The 10,740-nt window shown below is 44.0% G+C and overlaps 1 non-coding gene across 1 annotated transcript; it reads left to right on the top strand.

Moving 5' to 3' along the window:
* Nucleotides 1-166: 166 nt before the first annotated feature.
* TRNAQ-CUG (transfer RNA glutamine (anticodon CUG)) lies at nt 167-238 on the top strand. Its single transcript has one exon. It is a non-coding gene; the product is annotated as a tRNA-Gln (tRNA).
* The last annotated feature ends 10,502 nt before the right edge of the window (nt 239-10,740 follow it).

Genomic DNA, 10,740 nt, shown 5'->3' on the forward strand with positions numbered 1-10,740 from the left:
CCTTAAACGGGCCGCGCTGAGGGTAACGGGGCCCACACACACTCCGGTGGCCTTGCGGACCCCAAAGGGCTCCCGCACCCGGGGGTCACAGCCCCATGGGCGAGCTGGCTGCGGCAGAGGTGCTGCGAAGGGATTAGTGGCGGTCCGGAAGAGGGGTTGGCAGAGCGGTTCCATGGTGTAATGGTTAGCACTCTGGACTCTGAATCCAGCGATCCGAGTTCAAATCTCGGTGGAACCTAATCGTTTTCCTTCGTCTGTTTTTGGATTCTTCTGCCCCCATTAGGACCGGACGCACTCCCTCTCTCCAGGGGCTCCTGCCACCACAGGTACAAAAACCGCGCCTCGCCTCTGCTTTTGCTTGGCTCTCACCAGCCCTATCCCCAGCCCCACCATGGGTTCCCTTCCGCCTGCACAGGTGGGTGGTGGTTCCATGCAGCTGCCCACAGCCGCGGTGCAGCTTGGGGCAGGTTGGTGGGAAGCCTCCCGGTCGGGCAGATCCATCCTAGGAGCTGGGCTGAGAGGGTCGTGCTAAACCCATGGAGCTTGAGGCGGAGGTGCTGGAGATGCCACTGAGCAATTTTCACAATGAGAACAATCAGCCTTTGGAATAATCTCCCCAGGTAAGTGGTGGCTTCCACAATGCTGGATACTTTTAAGGTTTGCTGGACATCTAGTCTAGGTCATGCTTTGCCTAGCAAAATGGACCAGATGATCTTTGAGGTCCCTTCCAACCTGGGATTCTTCCAGCTCATAAAGTGCAAAGGGGCTACAAGTGCAGGCCCTCTCCCCACCATCACACTGCTGCCACCCCTATTCTCCCTTCCCCAAAGGCAGTTCCCCTCATCTGCCTCTGTGCTGTGGGAGACACCACCTTTGCCATCAGCTTCCCTTGGCACAGGCTTGAGATGTAAATAGAAGAGGATAAAAATAGTGCTTGTGTCCAGCCCATAAAACGTCTCTTTTTCCACCAGCTTGCCGTTAGCAGCAGCAGCAGTATGTTCACCATCTCTGCAGTCAGTGTCTGTTTTATCATTCCTGTGCATGGAAAGCAACCCCCGAGCTCCAGCAGCAGCACTGTGCATCAGTTACCATCTGCCAGAGTGATAACAGGCTATAACGTGATCCTCTGCGCTTAGAAACACATAGTTCACTCTGCCTCGGAGCTTCCGAGCGGGGAAAACAAAGCACTAGAAGACATGTGATGTCACAGCGTGTCACAGCACAGGAGCACAGAGGTGAGGTTGCAGCATCAGGGTCTAGGCTCATGTCCTGCCACCAGCCTCTGGTGTGCCCAGGCAGATTGTGCACCTCCAGCTTCTCGCAGGTGTACAAAACCCACTGAGCGCTCAGGGCTTCACATCCCCAGGACCCTGTTCCATGTGTCCCATGGGAATAACTGCATGTGCCGGTTCCCTAGGGTCATTGCAAGGACAGGCTTTGCAGGAGCAGAAACTTCCCAGTGTAGCAGCGAGATGGGTAGGAGTCTTTGGGTTCATCCTTTTTATCCCCAGATGAGCCCAGAACACCCAAAATCTTGAGTCTGAAAATGCTCATCCTGCTCCCCTTCTCAATCCTTCTGCATTGAGTAGGGCATTAAAATTGAGAATGGACAGTGTATGTGTAGAGGCTGGGGTGTATTTGTAACTCTGTAGTTAAGGTGTCCGTCTTGCATCCCATTTCCAGTTCTCCATTGAGCTTTGTTGTTAAGAAGCTATTAATTTTCACTTGATGTTTCTGAGGCCTGGTTTCATCCTCCAGAATTCCTGTTAGTGCTAAAAAATATTAAAATAACCCAGGCAAAGTATTTTTGGTTATTCTTCTGAAAGAGCGGTTCACCCCTTTTGGGGGCTGGATTTTTTTGTGAGCTTGAAAACCCCCGTTATTCGTATTTTTCATGTGTGTAAGTGTTACTTCCTCTTGCACCAAATTGTTCTTCATCTGGAACTGGCTTGTCCTACGCAAGACTTTAGGGCATGAAATGAGGACAGAGGCTTTTCTGGCTGAACTAAAAATCAAGGTCCCTACATTGCCTACCACTAACACTTGTTGGACTTAAGACATCACAAAGCAGAGACATTTTTACCAAGCATACATCATAACAAAATGTTTCTGCAGGTTGGCACACAGATGAGCAGCAGCAGCAGGGGTTATTTCTAGCTAAGCCTGTTTGAACACATTTGATTGTTTATAATCAGGTTCTTCATGGTGAAAACTGAAACAGCAGAAAGAATTTTGCATCTAAACAAGAATCAACAGGCAGCAGGACATGCGGGTAGTGTTGGACTAGCAGGGAGCTTATAACAGGCTTCCAATACATAAAGGGGCCTAAAAGAAATCTGAAGAGGGGCTTTTTACAAGGGTCTGTAGGGACAGGCCAAGGGGGAATGGCTTTAACCTGAGATGAGATGAGCTCTTAGGTAGAAAGCTCTTCCTTGTGAGGGTGCTGAGGCACTGGCACAGGGTGCCCAGGGAAGCTGTGGCTGCCCCATCCCTGGCAGTGTTCAAGGGCAGGTTGGACACAGGGGCTTGGAGCAAGCTGCTCTAGTGGAAGGTGTCCCTGCCCATGCCAGGGGGGTTGGAAGTGGATGAGCTTTAAGGTCCTTTCCATCCTAAACCACTCTGTGATTCTATGATTCTATAAAATTAAAGTTTTATATTTTGTTCAGCCCTGGGTTAATTTTGCTCCTGTTCTAGCAAGCCCCAGATGAGAATATGCAAACCATAAGGAAATGTCACTGTCAGCGCAGACTGATTTTGGCAGCTCTGTTCTTTGTGTCCCCTCCTGGAGTGTGCTGCTGTGATTATGGGATGGCCTGGGACCCCTGCCATGTGTATGAAACACGACCAAAAAGCAGAGGTCAGGCCTGAAATAACAGAGGGCTGTGTGCTCTTCGACTGGCAGCTTTTAATGCGAGAAGCATCATTCAGCACTGGCATTTCTGCTGCATTAATTGCCATTACTGTCATCCTTGCAGGAACACTAAATTCATTGCAGACCTTGAATTAGCACTCTCTTGTAATTCCTCAGTTTGTAGTTAGACAGCCATTCATGGAGGCAGCACATTCCAAGCAACTGGAGCAGAGAGAAGGAATGATACTCAGCTGGTCCTTGGATGTTCAATTTAGCGAAGAAAAGAAGCAGAGGTCACACTCATAACTGCATATTTATGGGTCTGTTATGGAAATTCATAGAGCAGCTGCCAAGAAGGTCCCAGTTTCTGCCTCAGCAGCACCATTAGTGTGCAGATGTGTGTCAGGGCTATCAGCTCCACACTGCTCAGCCCCAGGGGCTGTGCATCAGGCTCTCCCTCTGCCTGATTCTCACTTTATTCTCCCCTTTCTCTCCTGCCACCAACTCCTGAGACCCCAAGGGAAATCCCAGCCTGATAAAGGGGGAAATGTGCCACCATCCTTGATGGCTGTAGCATTCCCACAACAAGGTCAAGGTCTCTTTCCAGAACACACCAGTGGCATTTGACACTGAAATAGAAGCATGTAAACCAGGGATGGGCAGTATTTGCTGCTGGCTCCTGCTTTTTTGTCTCTGAAATCCCTGTTCACTCTTTGCAAAGCCCATCACCTTTCGAAACTCAGGGAAAGATTAGGAACTGGCAATCACAATAACTCAAAATTGTCCTTGAGTGGCTGTTGACCCAAATTCCTGTTTCCCAGATGAAAGGAGCCACTGGCTTCCCCGGGGGCAAAAGGCAGAAAGGACAAATGTGAAGCCCCAGAACCTACTTTATCAGAGGAGAAATATATCCTCGGGGGAAATCCAATCAATACTTTGCAATTTTCTAACAATCCATGAATCATTGCAATTATGTAGAGATAATTCAAGCTTTCCGATCCAGCTGCTAAATTGGAGAAAAGCATAGCACTCGCTACCTCCAGTTTGACATGTCACTCAGAAGAAAAACCCCTTCAAGTATAAAATCCATCCACTGATACAAAAAAAGCCCAAACCCTGGACCAAATTAAAGAGCCTATGATGTACAGGGAGTTTTTCTTTTCAGGTAATTCCAACCAGAGGTAGGAATAATGCAAATGCACACAGTTGATAGGAATTTTTCTGTTGATAACTCACTTGGATTCCAGCATCCACTATATTATTTTTCTACAGCCCTAAAAAGAAAAGAATATATAAGAAGGAATGGACCCAATTAGACTTATTTTCTCTGTCGACCTTTTCTTTCCTAACCCTGGAGTTGGAATCAAAAAGGACCTGGCTCTGAATGGGGATCTAGTCAAAATCAAATCTCATCCCAGTTTTGCTGTTCTCTAGGGGTCTCTGCAGCACTGAAGGAAGAGTGGGAAGGGAGCAGCTCCAGCAAAATTAACTATCCTCTGGAGACGTTTTTTCTCTAGGACAGTATTATGGTCAGCAGAAAGGAAGGAAAGTTTTCAGCAAGCTTTGGGAACAGGAATCGAATATAACAGACTTGATGACTTGGTGATTCTTGCAATGACTGTCAAAATGAAGTCATCAGTTTCCTGCATCCATTTTGAACTCAACACACATCTCCTTGTCTGTGTCTGCTGCCTCCAGAGACATATTAGCAAGATAATACTGGCAGCTCCAGGATAAGTGCTGGCCAAGATACATAATTTCTGAGACACGGCTCAAAATCTTCTTCCTCTTACCACACCCTGACACAGGGTTTTACTTCCAATCTAGGGTCAAAATCTGCTTGATACTGGTATCGCTACCAGACAAAACCAATGTCAACAACAGCAGTGCAAGCATCACTCATCCCATCATCTTCTAATTTGAATTCAGAAGATCAGCCCTGGGGAATGAAGAAGGCAGTCTGAATTCTGAGGCCAATTCATTCATTTCTCAGATATCCAGCGGAGGGGCTGGCTGTGCTCAGCATGGTGATGCTTGATGTGAAGCTGTACAATCCTCCAGGGACTCAGGCTGAGACTATAAAACTTTGCTCATTAAGATCATTAAAGAGCTGTCAGATGGAACAACTGGAATGGCTTTGATCTGGCAGAATACCCTTTGTCCTGTTCCCAGACATTGGGAACCATCCAGTTCCCCAGAATTATTTGTTTTCAAGTCATTCAAACAGTACTCATTGTTTTTTCATAGGGTGCAATAAGTCCTTCAGGCAAACTGGTGGCTGTACCAACTATAACAAGATTAATTTATTAAATAGAAACCCTGATATTTCAGTGATTCCTCCATAAATATATTCATTGTTGGTTCTGCCAAGAAAATAACAAAATGTTGCTCATAATCCTAAAGATATTCCCTATAAATCCACTAGGTGTCCTACTGTTTTTAAGCAATTCGACTCAGGGTTTGGGCTTTTTCCCTAGTTTTGCCAGTGAGGAATTAGTGTGAATCTTTGCGGGAATTAGGTCTGGGTTTGCAGGTTGAAGAAACATGTATGTATGGCTTGCGTGACGCAGCAGGACATCTGGCTCACAGTGGCAGTTTTTCGGCAAATGCCACTAATGTTTCCCACAGAAACCAACTCAAGGTTAGAGGCAGGAAGAGAAAAAAGAAAAGAATCTGCCTTCCTCTCTTGGGAATGCTAAACAAGATCCATCAGAGCCAAATCGTCTTCTCAGTCAAACTTGAACCTCTATTTATAGGACTGCTAAAGTGAGCCTGATGCTGACCTCAAAGGTGGTAGCAACACACGTTAACCTTCATCACAGCCACGCTGCACAGGCTGCAGTTTTGACATTCCTGGTCACTGTTCCAGTTCCTGTTGGGTTTCTGCTGCTTGCCAGCTCTCGCGCCTGTTTGCAAAGGCCAGCACAGCACCGGCTCACGAGGTGTCCTGTCGTTCTCAACACAGAGGACGTGTCAAATACATGCTAAGAAAAGCAGGCTGAAAAATAGCCAAAGGATAATTTTCTCATCCCAGAAAGTATCTGGGGTGGAGTGTGGCCATTGGGAAGTGGCCAGCTGCTTGGCTGTTCCTTCATTATGCAACCCGGAGCACACACATCGTATCGAGTCGTGCTATTTGGGACATCCTTCAACTGCCTTGGGGTTTGTTCCTTGTGCTCAGTCCCAGCACAGCAGCCTGGAATTCTCTGAAACAGTCATCTCCTGGGTGTCTAAAAAGCATCTTTCGGTATTCCAGTGTCAGTGCTCTAAAATGCGTCATGCATCAGTGAGAGGTGACTACAGGGTGATTTTTATGGTCTTGTCACTGAAGCATAAATCACATCCTGTATAAACCCTATAGCCTTTTGTTGCATTTGCAAACCCCTCCCGTTCACTCTAGCTTCATAGGGGTGTTATATCTTGAGATTATGTGAGGCAAGTGAGGAGAAAATCAGGGTTGTTTTCTATTTAAAAAATGCCAGAGGCAAAGATGCTCTCAAACAGCGAGGTTATTTCGTTTCTCAGGAGGTGCTTCATGGCCAGAAGTACTGCCCACAGCTATTGGCTGGGCAAATGGGCACTGGGCAAGGTGTCAGCACCAGTTTAATCTAAAGCTGTAAGGAGAAATCAGAGGGGGAACAAGAGCCTCCTGTCCTTGGCCCACCAGGATTCCTTGTCATCAGGCATTGTGCATCACGGGAAGTGCCTAGCATCTGTCCTGTGCCATGTGTTACTGCACTGCCTCTAGTTCTCGTGTTGAAGGTATGACAGTCATTTTCCTGACAACCTGCAAGAAGAAAAGATACTTCCATATTCTGACGGTATGTATATATAGCTACCTGCTGTAGTACCATCCATATGCAGTATGCACCATCTGCTAACTGTGAAAGAGTTTAACCTGGTCCAGCGCATGTGTCTACTGTTGCACACAGCAAATACCTCAAGCCTTGCCATGATTCAGTGCATTGTGCATGGGAGCCATCTGGTCCTGTAGCTGAAGAAGCAAACTGAAAATTTGATAAAAGCACAAACAGTCACAATGAGAGAGTCTGGAAAGATGTGGTGATATTCCAAGCAGGAGTCTCCTTCCGTGGGGGATAATCTCATCACCCATTGCCTCTTTCCTGCTCCTTTCTCTGGAAAGCTGCTGTCAGAGAGGCTGCATTGTCAGCTCTGTGAGTAAGCACACCTTTGGGTTGTTAAAAATGTGTTTTGTGAGCTTGAGCAAACCTTCTGGGACAAGATTTTTCTCAGTAGCCAGCTGTGCAGTGAGCAAGATGTGCAAGATGTTTGGAACACAGCACACTTTATGGAGCTTGGATTGATCAAGAACTCCAGCAGGCTTAAAAGACATTCTCGGTTATGATTAGTCATTAATAGAATCATAGAACAGAATCATAGAATAGTTTGGGTTAGAAGGGACCTTCAAAGGTCATATTGTCTCACTACTGCGTGTATATACTGGAATGTATAAAAAACTGCATACAACCCCAAAGCACAAAACGCAGAATCTCTGGGCAAAATTATCTTCTCAGTCACTTATATAACTCTAGAGTAGTGTCTTCATCTTTCTCACAGTTATCTGAAACCCATTTTCATTTCATTGTGTCGGACCCAAAAGATCTACCATATAAGGATAAATCCGCTTGGATTTCATCACAACTGTTGTAACTTCCTAGGCAAACTTACAATCTCAGAGGAAGTACGTAAAGATGCATTACAGTACATGGGCCTTAGTACGCTAAGAAATATGCTGCCGTCAGTTGTTCTCTGTTAGTAGTTTTCTATGCAAATATAAATAGTATGTAGGTGGAGAACTGCTCAACTACCTGAAGCAGAGTTTCTCCACATACACAAGCAGTGAACCTGCACTTCATGGCTGAGCTCGTTTTTAAAACATCATGTTCTACAGCTCTTTCTTTAAACAACAAAATAGTTTGCTCTAAATTGTTTGATATTTATTTTGTATAACTTGTTCTGTGGCTGTCCTTGCTATAGAAATGCTGTTATGCTACAAGAAGATAGATTGCCTGGACTGGAAGCCCCAGCCCTGATTCAGGGAAGCACATGGTTTCCTTACAACGATTATAATTACTATTCAGTATATAGTGCAATTGTTTTTGGTGTTTAAAAGAGAACAAAGCAAAACAAAACAAGACAAAGCAGTTTTGGAAAGGAAAACAGAACGTTAGAAAAAAATAACTGTGAAATAGGAAGTGGTTGACCTTCAGGAGATAACTCCATCTGCAGTGTCTGTTATCCAGCATTTTCTAGATCAGAAAACAGAAAGGAAAAAACCCATTAAATACCCCAATAATCCTCTAGAAAATGCAGCACCTCCTTTTCTGTAGGTACAACATTTTACATCTCCTGTTCAACAGCTGCTAGTGTCAAAGGCCAAACAAGGAGTACATGGAATGCAGAGCCTGAAGTTTTTCAGCAGTTGCTGACAGCAAAACCATCTAAAGCTGTAGCAGATGTTCTTTTGCTTCCTGTCTGCTTATCAACCCTGCAAAGACACTTCGTTTTTGTACTTGTTATGCCAAGTGTAACTATGGAGATCTAATACAAGCTGCGCAACAGCGATACGGTGGATAGTTCTTTAAGTATTCGGTTATGAATGATCAAGCAAAATATTATGGTTTCTAAGAACTCCCTTAAATTTTTCCATATGTACATTAGTCATTCCCCTTGCACGACAAGAACATGACAGCGCTCAAAATCATGTAAGAAATACTACATTACTGCAGCTCTCTAAAGATCAAATGTCATTAATAAATTGTTGGACCTTCCATAGGATCCTTTCCAGATTGACCTGCCTTTTGGGCTGGGACTGTTGCTGGAGAGGAGTTCATGCAATGCTTTCACGTTACAGCAACTGAACAAGAGTTACATGCTGTGATTGATGTTAGCTGTAGTCTTTAGTTTAAAAAACATTTAAGAAGTGAATTAGCATCTCTTGGGTTACATTTCTGTGGTGAAATTCTTCACCAACTTCAGTCCACATCCCTTTGGATAATAGGCAGAGTGAAGATGTTAGTTTGGCCTCAACATGTTTGCATTTTGCATGTTGCTTCTAGAACACCGTGAAATAAGGAGGGGTACATCTCAACTAACTGTATTCCTCCGAGGACTTGAATATGCTACAGGAGAGAGTTCTTAACTGCCGATTTAAAATTCACTTCCACTACACATTTTTTGTCGCACTTCAGTTCTTTTAATTCATTTATATTCACTATGAGCTCCTATAAAATATAAATTTAATGTGAATGACTAAATGCAAGTGTTGAAACAGCATTCAGGGCTTTGAGCTACTTTAATGAGACTGAATTTTACACTGATGCATTTAAGTTGACATGCAAGACCCAGGGTAATGAAGTTTATTCCTTAATAAAGAGGAGTTCTTTTTTCTCCATGAAATAGCAGGAATAAAGCAATTTACATAAATCCTAGCATGGAGGTTTTGCTACAGGTTTTTCATAGTGACAGAAAACACTCTGCCCATGTTGAAACTGGAAACCAAAAGTGATAGCTTTGGCCTGTCACTGGTAGGCATGGTTATAGATACTCCTACGGGAAACAAAAGGTTTCAGAGTGACAGTGCTGGTGTTTGCCACATTTCATATAATGCTATCAAGGAAAAAGAGCTCTAGACAACCATTATTGCTACTTTTATATTGTTGATAGCATTACAAATCTGTCTTGATCTGGAAAATGCAAAGAGAGGACACAGCGATTCCTTGGGTAGTCCTTCCATGGGTGATAATCTGTTGTATTACAGTGTTAAGTCCCATGTCCTCAAAGGAAATGAATTTTTTTGGGATTGTTGGTTCCAGGGGAAGTAGATATGGATATTCTTTTGAGCAGAGAGTTCTAGACCTAAAATTAAGTCACCTTCCTTTCTCCAAAGACAAGCAATGACAAAGCAATGCATGAAGCAACCCAGGAAAGTTGCTGGAAATAAAGATGTGAGGGACTTCATGCAAAGGGCAGATTTGCGTCTGATTTATCAGATGGGTCTGATGAATGCAGTGATGGAAATCACCTGAAGCATCTGGGAAAACACCACAAGAAGTATAAAGCTGAATGAGGAGAAAGCAGAACCCAGGGATTAAATTCATATGAGCTGGGAATGTGGAAGAGGTAAGCACAATTCTGTGGGTGATTTCCTGGAAGGGATACAGTAAATATGTTTTAAAAGCAACACATTGGTACTATGACTGGATAAGGGATTTTTCAGCTGAAGTGTTTGCAAATACAGGTCAGTATTTAGACTTAGACTGTAAGGGGTAGCACAGTAGGAAGCAGGATGGATGAGATGTCTTAACAGGGCTTCATTGTAGTCAAATTAATTCAGTTGAAATAATTAATTCTCTTTTAAATTGACTCTACTCTGCACACTTGACATTTTGGAAAAGCTGCCTTTGCCTGGCCTGCTGGTAAATGCTTTTGCATCTGTTTTCCATTGTTTCCTTCTTGAAAAAAAATCCTTGCCACTAACAGGAACCATCAGCAACATGGAACAAATTGACTTGCCAAGGACATTTCCTCCAATCCCATTATTTACCCTGGAAGTATTCTTTTTTGTATTGAGTCAGACTGTGGTTTTTAAAAATTGCTGTTTATGAAGATAGATTTGTGCTATCCTTATGGGTCAAATTCAAACTTGGTTACTCGATCTGACCTATATTCACGCTGACTCACTGGTGAGATTTAATGTTGTGAATTTGTTTTGCCTCTGTTTCTCAGCAGTTGCTCAAGTTTTGAACAGGTACTAACCTAACTGAATTGAGAGATGAGTATAAAAAGACCAGCATTTGTAGTAGTATAAGGGGACGTTCTGAAGCAGTTACAGAAGCAAATAATTTCAGATAATTAGGAGAAGAGTT

This window comes from Pezoporus wallicus, unplaced genomic scaffold (assembly GCF_028554395.1).
Source record: "Pezoporus wallicus isolate ANWC-B61680 ecotype Strahan unplaced genomic scaffold, APGP_CSIRO_Pwel_v1 contig_8548, whole genome shotgun sequence".
Classification (NCBI taxonomy): Eukaryota; Metazoa; Chordata; class Aves; order Psittaciformes; family Psittacidae; genus Pezoporus; species Pezoporus wallicus.